Genomic DNA, 14855 nt, shown 5'->3' with positions numbered 1-14855 from the left:
ATATAGGATCTAAGAGGAAAAAATGGCTTCCAAAAGAGTAGCTATTTTATAAATTTGTATCAAATTAATATAGGAGTCTAGACTTGATGACCCAAATGTATTACCTCTATGGACGGCTCCTATCCCCTCAAAGTCAATGAATTTATTGTTCCACATAGGGCGCCGACACACTTCCCCGCGCGTCCGCTCATCATCGGAGGGCCTGCTCCATCTCCATCCCCACGGACGAAGCGCCCATCCACCATTGCCGGACCTCCTCCATCCCCACCGATTGAAGCGCCAGATCGGCCACTTCCCACTCGGCGGGGCAGCTGTCCATGGAAATGGATCGACAGGAATCTTAGCCACATGGATGTCTGATGTGCTGTGTTGTATATTGATTTGCTTCAGTGATGTGCAGTATAGATACTAGCCCTTGCAGCTCAATTTTGTGTCTGTAGAATCTGATGAGTGCATGGAGTGCCCTGTGTCACACTAAACTAATGCATGCTGAATTTGTGGACGTTGTCGTAGCCCACTTTCGTGTTTTTCTGGAATACTGATCATGTTTACTTGAAGAAAATCTGGCCTAATTCAGACCTAATATTTTCTATGGATCATTTTGATATACATGTTTGATTGCCTGGTTACATGATTTTGATTTAATAAATTTCACGATTAAAACTGAGGGATGGAAACGGCTGCTTGCTGATTGATGAAGCTCTGTTTGCTCTGTTAAATATGAGTATATCACAATGCATTGAGATAAATTAAATTGTTCAGGTAACTTAAACTCTTCATATCTAGTAGACGAGGTCTTCTAGTCAGGCGTTGCCTGTACAGACATAATTTGAGCAGTTCCTATTTTGTTTGGTGGAAAGCGCTGTGATCACTTTCATTGCCTCTACTTTGTTGTGCCATGCGAAACTTATCTGATTTAGGGCTAGTTTGAGAACCCCATTTTTCCAAGGTATTTTTATTTTCCCAAGGAAAATTAGTTCACTCTCCCTTGGGAAAATGAAAATCCCTAAGGCCCCGTTTGTTTCGTTGGAATTGAATTTCATTTTAATAATTATAATTTAGACAAAACTAATTAATGTTCATATATTTATATATGTAATATATTTGTATATTATCTTAAATCATATAAGAGAGATAGTTATATACTACATTTATGTTATAACGAAAAGTAAAAGAGTGTGCTATAAGTTGTACATCGAAAAAATAACATATAAATCTATAGAATCAATTTCCATCTCTCGCCTCATGAATTTGAGATAGACTTATATGATAACTTTGGAAAGTGGTGGAATGTCACATTCTAAAAAAAATAGCCTATTGCAATAGTAAGATTTCAATTCCTTAAAATGAAAGAAAACAAACGGGGCCTAAGAAAAATGAAGTTTTCAAACTAATCCTTACTTAAGTCTTGTTCTTGTTGTAGGCTGTAATTAAAACGATTATGGGTATTTGAAGAAAACTGCAGCTTGCACGGAGGCGTAGTTGATGAATTTAAATATTTAATGACCTATGCATATGATAATAATAACAGCACAAGAATTATAGCGGACTGGCTCATATTCTGCTGATGCAAAGCTACAAGAAATCGCGTAGAACTGTGAATTGGAATCAACACTGCTTCAAATATACACGTGAACCGTGGGGACAAATGGGAAATGTCAAGATGGTGCCGCCAAATCGCTGGGTAATGGTTGCAATGACAGGACGGGATGAGATGAGACGATCCCTCAAATTAGGTTGTTTGGTTCTGAGTCAAGGGTTGGGACAGTACTATCCAGTGTTGTCCCCTGTTGTCCCTCAAAATTAGAAAGACGAGAGAGGACGTCAGGGGACGATCCCGTCCTAGCTGTCCCACAACCAAACACACCCTAACTGACGTGGTTTTAGGAGTCACTGTTGGAGTTAAAAAAATTGTTAATGCTCTAATTAACTTAAACCAGGCCCTATTTTGTTTTTTAGGCCCTAACGATAGGAGTCCTTCTTAGAGATACTCTAACGAGGATTATAGAGATAATAAGCTCTAGATTATATCTTTTAGGGCTAGTTTGGGAACCACATTTTTCCAAGGGATTTCCATTTTACCAAAGGAAATTAGTTCATTTTCTCTTGGGGAAATAGAAATCCCATGGGAAAATGTAGTTCCCAAACTAGCACTTAGGGGGGCTTAATCTAGTCTTTTTAGAGTTCGAGGAAGAAGTTTTTGGTGCTCTTGGAGAGCACTTTTGTACTTAGATCTTGATGATTGAAGATTTTTTTTATGATTGAAGAATTGATTACGTACGATTAGTATGAAAACATTTTTCTTCACTCTTTGTTGATTAATTGATTATGTAATTTTGATATTAGATTGATTGATTTATTTAATTGTTACTGTTGATTTGATTCGTCTAGACCATTGTTGGAGAATATATTTAGTGATCTGAAAAGTCTAGAATATTAATCTTTCATGGTTATTGCATAATTCTAAAATTAGATCTTGATTAATTCTCGTCAATCTGTGAAACAACAATCTTATTCCACCAATAACTTTAGATCTAGAAATCCGATTAACGTGATTCTAGTTGGGTTACCAGTGCTTTACTAACGAAATAGATTCCGTAATCATTTACACCGAAGTCTAAGCCTAAGTATGCGCCAAGTAGTTTTAAACGGACCGTGCCAGGATATCGTGTCGTGTCGTGCTATCGTGCCGGGCGGTCCAAGACCCACCGATTGAAGCGCCAGATCGTCCCAGGCCACCGGCGGCGGCTCCCGATCCAGAGGGCGAGCGACGGCAGTGCCCTTGTGCGGGCAAGCGGCAGCGTCCCTGGGGCCTCGAGGCGGCGACACTTTCAAGGCCGGCGAGCAAGCATCACCCTCGATGTGCGAGTAGCGACGGCAACACATGGGGCGCGAGGTTCGAGCGACGTTACGGAAGGTGCGAAGTGCGCGTAGCGACGATTGCGCATGATATCCTCCGATCCGGCGCAGTACGGGCGACCCGAATGACGACATACATATGTGCATATGTCGTCGACGACGTCCTCCGGCGACTACCTCCTCCGATTTGTGTTTTCTTTTCGATTATTGTGTTTTATACCTACCACATGTATTATTTATGCTAAAAAATGTACGATTTTATGCTTAAACACGAAGTTCGTATATCAGTTTGCTGCATGCATATTTTTTGTATGCACATTGGAAAGACAATTCCTTGATTTATGTTGTTCGTAATTTGCGCACATGCAATGAAAACTCCCACGATTTTGCCATAATTTTTGGATCTGTATAAAAATAGAAACCACATGCATGCGGCTGCCATGTTTTTCGGATCTGTCATAAAAATAGGATCGTAATAACAATCTACTAGAGCTATCGTCCTCTCACATTGACTCGGTATTTACGCTTATAATTGAGGGATTTTATGCTCAAAACTTAAGGTTTTTACGCTCCACCCGGAGATGCGTCCACCAGTGAACAACATGCCAGATTTTTTACGCAGTGTAACAAATTGCATAAATATCTACACCGTGTAGTATAATTTGTATCAGTATATATCATAAACTAGTTCTAATGCGTTTAGCTGCATGGCTGTTGGAGGGATCCTATATTTACGGAGAAAATAAAACATTAAATGCGATTTTTTGTTTCTATGCATGCAATTCATTCCCTTTCATTGCATATTCTTTCTATCATAAATTCGTGTGCATGCAGTTGGTAACAGATTTTTACGCAGTATACCTAATTACATAATTATCTACACAATGTAGCATATTTAGTACCAGTATATACCGTAAAATGGTCATTACAAGTCTAGCTGCATGGATGTTGCAGCGATCCTAAATTTATGGAGGAAATAAAGCATTTAAAATAGAAACGTCATACATATCTTTTCTAAATTTACGCTCATGCAAGGGAACGTGTTTGACTCATGCATGCATTTTGTCATAATTTTTGGATCTGTATAACCACATGTATGCGGCTGCCATGTTTTCGGATCTGCCATAAAAATAGGATCGTAATAACAACCTCTAGAGCTATCAATCTCTCACATTGGCTCGGTATTTACGCTTATAATTGAGGGATTTTATGCTCAAAACTTAAGGTTATTATGCTCCAACCCGGAGATGCGTCCACCAGTGAACAACATGTCAGATTTTTTACGCAGTGTAACAAATTGCATAAATATTTACACCATGTAGTATAATTTGTATCAGTATATATCATAAACTAGATCTTATGTGTTTAGCTGCATGGCTGTTGGAGGGGTCTTATATTTATGAAGTAAATAAAACATTAAATACGATTTTTTGTTTATATGCGTGCAATTTATTTCCTTTCATTGCACATTATTTTCATCATAAATTCGTGTGCATGCAGATGGTAACAGATTTTTACGCAGTATACCTAATTGCATAATTATCTACACAATGTAACATATTTAGTATCAGTATATACCATAAAATGATCATTACGAGTCTAGCTGCATGACTGTTGCAGCGATCCTAAATTTATGGAGGAAATAAAGCATTTAAAATAGAAACGTCATACATATCTTTTCTAAATTTACGCGCATGTAAGGGAACGTGTTTGACTCATGCATGCATTTTGCCATAATTTTTGGATCTGTATAACCACATGCATGCGGCTGCCATGTTTTTGGATCTGTCATAAAAATAGGATCGTAATAACAACCTACTAGAGATATCAATCTCTCACATTGGCTCAGTATTTACGCTTATAATTGAGGGATTTTATGCTCAAAACTTAAGGTTATTATGCTCCAACCCGGAGATGCGTCCACCAGTGAACAATATGTCAGATTTTTTACGCAGTGTAACAAATTGCATAAATACTTACACCATGTAGTATAATTTGTATCAGTATATATCATAAACTAGATCTTATGTGTTTAGCTGCATGACTGTTGAAGGGATCTTATATTTATGAAGTAAATAAAACATTAAATACGATTTTTTGTTTCTATGCGTGCAATTCATTTCCTTTCATTGCACATTATTTTTATCATAAATTCGTGTGCATGCAGATGGTAACAGATTTTTACGCAGTATACCAAATTGCATAATTATCTACACAGGGTAGCATATTTAGTAGCAGTATATATATATCATAAAATGACCCTTACGAGTCTAGCTGCATGACTGTTATAGCAATCTTAAATTTATGGAGAAAATAAAACATTTAAAAATAGAAACCGCCACACATATCTTTCCTAAATTTATACGTATGAAAGGGAACGTGTTTGACTTATGCATATATTCCTTTTTTACACGCATAGACGTGGGCGCGGGTGGTGCAACCGACAGCCTGGTACAGTCGGTGCGCTGGTTTGAACCAGGTTACAGGGGTGTCGATCTGGGTACCTAGCATCGTGCTAACTGAGCCAATAGTAAATGAGTCTTGTCCGTGCCACCAATGGGCACCTAAGCCCAAATACGACCTATGATGAATCTTGTGCCGGCCCGGTTTCTATCGCCGTGTTGTATCCATGTCGTGCCAAAATAATGCTGTCCCGTACTAGCCTATATAGTCTAGTCACCTATATTTACGCCCTTTGATTGTCTAATGAAGCGTCATACGACGTCTTCGGTTTAGCCGGCTAATCGAAGCATGAAAATGAGGTGGCTCCCTAGCCGCCCGGCCATCACGGATCTAACTAAGATCTCAATGACAGCAATGCCATGCCCTTGACTGCATTGTAGGTGGCTCCCGACGACGGCTGGGTCCCGGCAGCGAGTCGCTGGAGTGCGGAAGGAAGGGATCATGGCGAAAATGCAGAAGAGATCGACGACATGGTAGCACTGGCGGCCACACCACACCTGCCAGACTGATTGAGCGGTGTAGACCCCGATATGTAAACCAAACCGGATGTGCCCTCGAAATACAGTTTGTAACATCCCAGAGTCAAAACTGCAACTAGCAACTGATTAACGGGTTGCAACCTGACCATGTACAAAGGCTAGCTTGATCAGTGGACGAGTGACATAGGCGTTGCTTGATGCAACATTGTCAGTTCCGTAGGCTGTGGCTACAAGGAAGAAGCTACTGTCTAGTCTAGCTAATACAAATTGCAGCATATGACCCTTTATGACAGGTGTGGGCGTGTGGCCCATGTCAATTACAGATGAAGGTGTGAAAATCTCAATCCATCCCACTCAAACACCTAAATCAAACACAAGACATGCATGAATGATTCCATCCATTGCTAGTTGCAGTTTGGACTCTGGGATGTTGAGTCAAGGAAAGATCGAGCATGGAGACAAGGGGAAGAGCCCTTTCAGTCTCTAAGTTGGTCTCGTCGCGCCTGGTGGATTGAGTGCCAGCATGGCATTAGGCTGCCTGCAGCGGCAGCCGCGAGGTGCCCCCTCCTCTTTCACTGTGCATACGTAGGGTGCCAGTAGGGTGCCTCTACCAGTGCAGCGGCGCCGTCCAAATCCCCCCTACGCTCTACTCCCTCCGGTTTCCTACAACGACACGGTCTCCAAAATATAACTTTGACCAAAGTTTTTTATTAAAATACAAATGAAATCTTAATACATTTATACTTTTATAAAAGTACTTTTTATGACAAATTGGTGCATATAAATATTAGGTTTCAAAACTAAATAACGAAATAGTTATTTGTAGTCAAAATTTTATAAGTTTGACTCGAACCTTATCCAAAACGACAACTAATAGGAAACCGGAGGGAGTATAGCGCAAGAGGAGCCAGCGGCCATCCCCGAGACTAGTGGAGCGCTGTAGCGCCCCCTTCACGATCTCCCCTATTTAATAGTTGAAGGAAAAATACTAATAAAAGATGAATAAGGTTAGATAATAATATTTTATAGTTGTAGTGTGGGCTATAGGGGGAGAATATATGAAAAACCGCTATGGAAGATAAAAAAGTAGGGGATAAAATGTTGATAATGTGACGCAAAAAAGTAATATAAGGAAAAAAATTAGAGAAAACCGCTGCAGATAGCCTTAGACCTTCTTCGACGGTTGTCATAGCCCATCCCTCTCCACGCCTGTGGAGGCTACAGTCGTGAACCATTCATCCCTTCCCCCTATGTCTTTCTCTACCCTGCAACTAGAGATTGCACAGTACACCGCTAGCTGTGTGGGAGCTACAACCAACCCCCTTCCCTCGATTCCTGTGAACAACATTATTTGTTAGTAGTTGAAAATTTGGTGATGGATAATAAACAGGTATGGGAAATGATATTTTATAGAGGTAGTGTCGTATAGGGGATGAATTTAGGAGGAACCGTTGCACAGAGTGGAGATATTGAAAGGGAATTAGGCTTACACCTAGTTCCTAATTGATTTTGGTGGTTGAATTGCTCAACACAAATAATTGGACTAACTAGTTTGCTCTAGTGTATAAGTTATACAGGTGTCAAAGGTTCACACTTAGCCAATAAAATGACCAAGAATTGGGTTCAACAAAGAGAGCAAGGGATAACCGAAGGCAGCCCTGGTCTGGCGCACCAGACTGTCCGGTGTGCCACCGGACAGTGTCCGGTGCACCAGGGGACTTCACACTGAACTCTTCACCTTCGGGAAAATCCAGAGGCGCTCCACTATAATTCACCAAACTGTCCGGTGCCCCAGGGAAGAGCGACTCTGGAACTCGCCAGCTTCGGGAATTTGCTCCGCTATAATTCACCGGACTGTCCGGTGAGCCAGCAGAGCAACGGCTATTCGGCGCCAACGGTCACCTGCAGAAGCATTAAATGCGCGCCAGAGCGCGCAGAAGTCAGGCACGCGCGAAGTGGCGCACCGGACACTCTACAGTGCATGTCCGGTGTGCCACCGGACATCCAGGCGGGCCCAGCAGTCAGAGCTCCAACGGTCGGAACCCAACGGCCTGGTGACGTGGCTGGCGCACCGGACACTGTCCGGTGTGCACCGGACTGTCAGGTGCACCATGCGACAGACAGCCCCACCAAACGGCTAGTTTGGTGGTTGGGGTTATAAATACTCCCAACCACCCCACATTCAAGATATCCAAGTTTTCCTACTTCAACTACTTACAAGAGCTCTAGCATTCAATTCTAGACACACCCAAGTGATCAAATCCTCTCCAAATTCCACACAACGCCTTAGTGATTAGTGAGAGAGATTTGCTTGTGTTCTTTCGATCTCTTGCGTTTGGATTGCTTTCTTCTTTGATTCTTTCTTGCGAACAACTCAATTGTAACCAAGGCAAGAGGCACCAATTGTGTGGTGGCCCTTGCGGGGAAGTTTTGTTCCCGTTTGATTGAGAAGAAGAAGCTCACTTGGTCCGAGGGACCGTTTGAGAGAGGGAAAGGGTTGAAAGAGACCCGGTCTTTGTGACCACCTCAACGGGGAGTAGGTTTGCAAGAACCGAACCTCGGTAAAACAAATCCGCGTGTCACACTCTTTATTCACTAGCGATTTGTTTTGCATCCTCTCCCGCGGACTCGATTATATTTCTAACGCTAACCCGGCTTGTAGTTGTGATTAACTTTGTAAATTTCAGTTTCGCCCTATTCACCCCCCCTCTAGGCGACTTTCAATTGGTATCAGGGCTCGGTGCTTCATTAGAGCCTAACCGCTCGTAGTGATGTCGGGAGATCACTCCAAGAAGGAGATGGAGACCGGCGAAAAGCCCACTACAAGCCACGGAAAGGCTTCATCGGAAGAGTCCCGCAAAAAGGGAAAGGGGAAGGACAAGAAAGCTTCTTCCCGCAAGTCGCATCGGAGTGGCGACAAGATAAAGAAGATGAGGAAGGTGGTCTACTACGAGACCGACACTTCATCACCTTCCACCTCCGGCTCCGACATGCCCTCCGTAACTTCTAAGCGCCATGAGCGCAAGAAGTTTAGTAAGATTCCCTTACACTATCCTCGTACTTCTAGACATACTCCATTACTTTCTGTTCCATTAGGCAAACCGCCAACCTTTGACGGTGAAGATTATGCTAGGTGGAGTGATTTAATGAAATTTCATCTAATCTCACTCCACAAAAGTATATGGAATGTTGTTGAGTTTGGAGCACAGGTACTATTTGTAGGGGATGAGGATTATGATGAGGACGAAGTGGCCCAAATCGAGCACTTCAACTCCCAAGCCACAGCCATACTCCTTGCTTCTCTAAGTAGGGAGGAGTACAACAAGGTGCAAGGATTAAAGAGCGCCAAGGAAGTTTGGGACGTGCTCAAGACCGCTCACGAGGGTGATGAACTCACCAAAATCACCAAGCGGGAAACGATCGAGGGGGAGCTCAGTCGCTTCCGTCTACGCCAAGGGGAGGAGCCACAAGACATGTACAACCGGCTCAAAACCTTGGTGAATCAAGTGCGCAACCTCGGGAGCAAGAAGTGGGATGACCACGAGGTGGTTAAGGTTATTCTAAGATCACTTATTTTCCTTAACCCTACTCAAGTACAATTAATTCGTGGCAATCCTAGATACACACTAATGACTCCCGAGGAAGTAATCGGGAATTTTGTGAGCTTTAAATTTATGATCAAGGGCTCACGGAAGATCAACGAGCTTGACGGTCCTTCTACGTCCGAAGCTCAACCGGTCGCATTCAAAGCGACGGAAGAGAAGAAGGAGGAGTCTACACCGAGTAGAACACCCATCGACGCCTCCAAGCTCTACAATGAGGAAATGGCGCTTGTCATCAAAAGCTTTCGCCAAATCCTCAAGCAAAGGAGGGGGAAAGATTACAAGCCCCGCTCCAAGAAGGTTTGCTACAAGTGTGGTAAGCCCGGTTACTTTATAGCAAAATGTCCTATTTCTAGTGACAGTGACAGGGGCGACGGCAAGAAGGGGAGAAGAAAGGAGAAAAAGAGGTACTACAAGAAGAAGGGCGGCGATGCCCATGTTTGTCGCGAATAGGACTCCGACGAAAGCTCTAGCGACTCCTCCTCCGACGAGGACGCCGCCAACATCGCCGTCACCAAGGGACTTCTCTTCCCCAACGTCGGCCACAAGTGCCTCATGCCAAAGGACGACAAAAAGAAAAAGGTTAAATCTAAATCCTCCACTAGATATGAATCCTCTAGCGATGATAATGCTAGTGATGAGGAAGATAATTTGCGTACACTCTTTGCCAACTTAAACATGCAACAAAAGGAGAAATTAAATGAATTAATTAGTGCCATCCATGAGAAGGATGATCTCTTGGACTCCCAAGAGGACTTCCTAATCAAGGAAAACAAAAAGCATGTTAAAGTTAAAAATGCTTATGCTCTAGAAGTTGAAAAATGTGAAAAATTATCTAGTGAGCTAAGCACTTGCCATGAGACTATAGAAAACCTTAGAAATGAGAATGCTAATTTGTTAGCTAAGGTTGATTCCATTGCTTGTAATGTTTCAATTCCAAATCTTAGAAATGATAATGATGATTTGCTTGCTAAGATTGAAGAATTGAACATTTCTCTTGCTAGCCTTAGAGATGAAAATGAAAAATTGCTTGCTAAGGCTAAAGATCTTGATGTTTGCAATGTTACTATTTCCGATCTTAGAGATAAAATGATATATTGCGTTCTAAAATTGTTGAACTTAATTCTTGCAAACCCTCTACATCTATTATTGAACATGTTACTATTTGCACTAGATGTAGAGATGTTGATATTAATGTTATTCATGATCACATGGCTTTAATTAAACAACAAAATGATCATATAGCAAAATTAGATGCTAAAATTGTCGAGCATGAACTTGAAAATGAAAAATTTAAATTTGCTCGTAGTATGTTTTATAGTGGGAGACGCTCTGGCATCAAGGATGGCATTGGCTTCCAAAAGGGGGACAATGTCAAACTTAATGCTCCTCCTAAGAAATTGTCTAATTTTGTTAAGGGCAAGGCTCCCATGCCTCAGGATAACGAGGGTTACATTTTGTACCCTGTCGGTTATCCTGAGAGCAAAATTAGGAGAATTCATTCTAGGAAGTCTCACTCTGGCCCTAACCATGCTTTTATGTATAAGGGTGAGACATCTAGTTCCAGGCAACCAACCCGTGCTAAGTTGCCTAAGAAGAAAACTCCTAATGCATCAAATGATCATGACATTTCATTTAAAACTTTTGATGCATCATATGTTTTAACTAACAAATCCGGCAAGGTAGTTGCCAAGTATGTTGGGGGCAAGCACAAGGGGTCAAAGACTTGTGTTTGGGTACCCAAAGTTCTTGTATCTAATGCCAAAGGACCCAAAACCATTTGGGTACCTAAAGTCAAGAACTAAACATGTTTTCTAGGTTTATGCATCCGGGGGCTCAAGTTGGATCATCGACAGCGGGTGCACAAACCACATGACAGGGGAGAAGAAGATGTTCTCCTCCTATGAGAAAAACCAAGATCCCCAACGAGCTATCACATTCGGGGATGGAAATCAAGGTTTGGTCAAAGGATTGGGTAAAATTGCTATATCACCTGACCATTCTATTTCCAATGTTTTTCTTGTAGATTCATTAGATTACAATTTGCTTTCCGTTTCTCAATTATGCAAAATGGGCTACAACTGTCTATTTACTGATGTAGGTGTCACTGTCTTTAGAAGGAGTGATGATTCAATAGCATTTAAGGGAGTGTTAGAGGGTCAGCTATACTTGGTAGATTTTGATAGAGCTGAACTCGACACTTGCTTAATTGCTAAGACTAACATGGGCTGGCTCTGGCACCGCCGACTATCACATGTTGGGATGAAAAATCTTCATAAGCTTCTAAAGGGAGAGCACATTTTAGGATTAACAAATGTTCATTTTGAGAAAGATAGGATTTGTAGCACATGTCAAGCAGGAAAGCAAGTTGGTGCTCATCATCCACACAAGAACATCATGACGACCGACAGGCCACTAGAGCTCCTACACATGGATCTATTCGGCCCGATAGCTTACATAAGCATCGGCGGGAGTAAGTACTGTCTAGTTATTGTGGATGATTATTCTCGCTTCACTTGGGTGTTCTTTTTGCAGAAAAAATCTCACACCCAAGAGACCTTAAAGGGATTCTTGAGACGGGCTCAAAACGAGTTCGGCTTAAGGATCAAGAAAATTAGAAGCGACAACGGGACGGAGTTTAAGAACTCTCAAATTGAAGGCTTCCTTGAGGAGGAGGGCATCAAGCATGAGTTCTCTTCTCCCTACAAGCCACAACAAAATGGTGTAGTGGAGAGAAAGAATCGAACTCTATTGGACATGGCTAGAACCATGCTTGATGAGTACAAGACATCGGATCGGTTTTGGGCCGAGGCGGTCAACACCGCCTGCTACGCCATCAACCGGTTATATCTACACCGAATCCTCAAGAAGACATCATATGAACTCCTAACCGGTAAAAAGCCCAATATTTCATATTTTAGAGTCTTTGGTAGCAAATGCTTTATACTTGTTAAAAGAGGTAGAAAATCTAAATTTGCTCCTAAGACTGTAGAAGGCTTTTTACTAGGATATGATTCAAACACAAGGGCATATAGAGTCTTTAACAAGTCCACTGGACAAGTTGAAGTTTCTTGTGACGTTGTGTTTGATGAGACTAACGGCTCTCAAGTAGAGCAAGTTGATCTTGATGAGATAGGTGATGAAGAGGCTCCGTGCATCGTGCTAAGGAACATGTCCATTGGGGATGTGTGTCCTAAGGAATCCAAAGAGCCTCCAAATGCACAAGATCAACCATCCTCCTCCACGGAAGCATCTCCACCAACTCAAAATGAGGATGAAGCTCAAGTTGATGAAGGAGAAGATCAAGCAAATGAGTCACCTCAAGATGACAGCAATGATCAAGGGGGAGATGCAAATGAGCAAGATAAGGAGGATGAAGAACCAAGACCGCCACACCCAAGAGTCCACCATGCAATTCAACAAGATCACCCCGTCGACACCATCCTCAGCGACATTCATAAGGGGGTAACCACTAGATCTCGTGTTGCACATTTTTGTGAGCATTACTCTTTTGTTTCCTCTATTGAGCCACATAGGGTAGAGGAAGCACTTCAAGATTCGGATTGGATGGTGGCGATGCAAGAGGAGCTCAACAACTTCACTAGGAATGAGGTATGACATTTAGTTCCACGTCCTAATCAAAATGTTGTAGGAACCAAGTGGGTTTTCTGCAACAAGCAAGATGAGCATGGTGTGGTGACAAGGAACAAAGCTCGTCTTGTGGCCAAAGGATACTCCCAAGTCGAAGGTTTGGATTTCGGTGAAACCTATGCACCCGTAGCTAGGCTTGAATCAATTCGTATATTATTAGCCTATGCTACTTACCATGGCTTCAAGCTTTATCAAATGGACGTGAAGAGTGCCTTCCTCAATGGACCAATCAAGGAAGAAGTCTATGTTGAGCAACCTCCCGGCTTTGAAGATAGTGAGTACCCTAACTATGTGTATAAACTCTCTAAGGCGCTTTATGGGCTTAAGCAAGCCCCACGAGCATGGTATGAATGCCTAAGAGATTTTCTTATTGCAAATGGCTTCAAAGTCGGAAAAGCCGATCCTACTTTATTTACTAAAACTCTTGAGAATGACTTGTTTGTATGCCAAATTTATGTTGATGATATCATATTTGGGTCTACTAACGAGTCTACATGTGAAGAATTTAGTAGGATCATGACACAAAAATTCGAGATGTCTATGATGGGGGAGTTGAAGTATTTCTTAGGATTTCAAGTAAAGCAACTCCAAGAGGGCACCTTCCTAAGCCAAACGAAGTATACTCAAGATATTCTAAGCAAGTTTGGGATGAAGGATGCTAAGCCCATCAAGACACCCATGGGAACCAATGGGCACCTCGACGAGGGAGGTAAATCCGTCGATCAAAAGGTATACCGGTCGATGATAGGCTCTTTACTCTATCTTTGTGCATCACGACCGGACATTATGCTTTCTGTATGCATGTGTGCAAGATTCCAAGCCGACCCTAAGGAAGCTCACCTTACGGCCGTAAAACGAATCTTGAGATATTTAGTTTATACTCTTAAGTTTGGGCTTTGGTATCCCAGGGGATCCACATTTGATTTAATTGGTTATTCGGATGCCGATTGGGCGGGGTGTAAAATTAATAGAAAGAGCACATCGGGGACTTGCCAGTTCTTGGGAAGATCCTTGGTGTCTTGGGCTTCAAAGAAGCAAAATTCCGTAGCTCTTTCTATCGCCGAAGCCGAGTACATTGCCGCAGGCCATTGTTGCGCGCAATTACTTTGGATGAGGCAAACCCTTAGGGACTATGGTTACAAATTAACCAAAGTTCCTCTTCTATGTGATAATGAGAGTGCAATCCGCATGGCGGATAATCCCGTTGAGCATAGCCGCACTAAACACATAGCCATTCGGTATCACTTTTTAAGGGATCACCAACAAAAGGGAGATATCGAGATTGCATACATTAATACTAAAGATCAATTAGCCGATATCTTTACCAAGCCTCTTGATGAACAAACCTTTAACAAACTTAGGCATGAGCTAAATATTTTTGATTCTAGGAACTTCTTTTGATATCTTGCATACATAGCTCATTCATATACCTTTGATCATGTCTCTTTCATATGCTATGACTAATATGTTTTCAAGTCTATTTCAAACCAAGTCATAGGTGTATTGAAAGGGAATTGGAGTCTTCGGCGAAGACAAAGGCTTCCACTCCGTAACTCATCCTTCGTCGTCGCTCCAAGCCACTCTCCATCTTTGGGGGAGATGGACTCTGTCTTTGGTATAATCTTCACTCATTTATTTATGACCAAAGGGGGAGAAAGTAATTCTAAGGGCTCCAATGACTCCGTTTTTGGCGATTCATGCCAAAGGGGGAGAGAGTATTAGCCCAAAGCAAAAGGACCGCGCCACCACCTAATTTTAAAACTAAGGTTTTTCAATTGGTATGATTTTTCAATTTGGTATC

The sequence above is a fragment of the Zea mays genome, chromosome 9 (genome assembly GCF_902167145.1).
Source record: "Zea mays cultivar B73 chromosome 9, Zm-B73-REFERENCE-NAM-5.0, whole genome shotgun sequence".
In the NCBI taxonomy this organism is placed as follows: Eukaryota; Viridiplantae; Streptophyta; class Magnoliopsida; order Poales; family Poaceae; genus Zea; species Zea mays.
The sequence above is the reverse complement of the archived record's forward strand: the minus strand, read 5'-3'. Positions refer to the sequence as shown.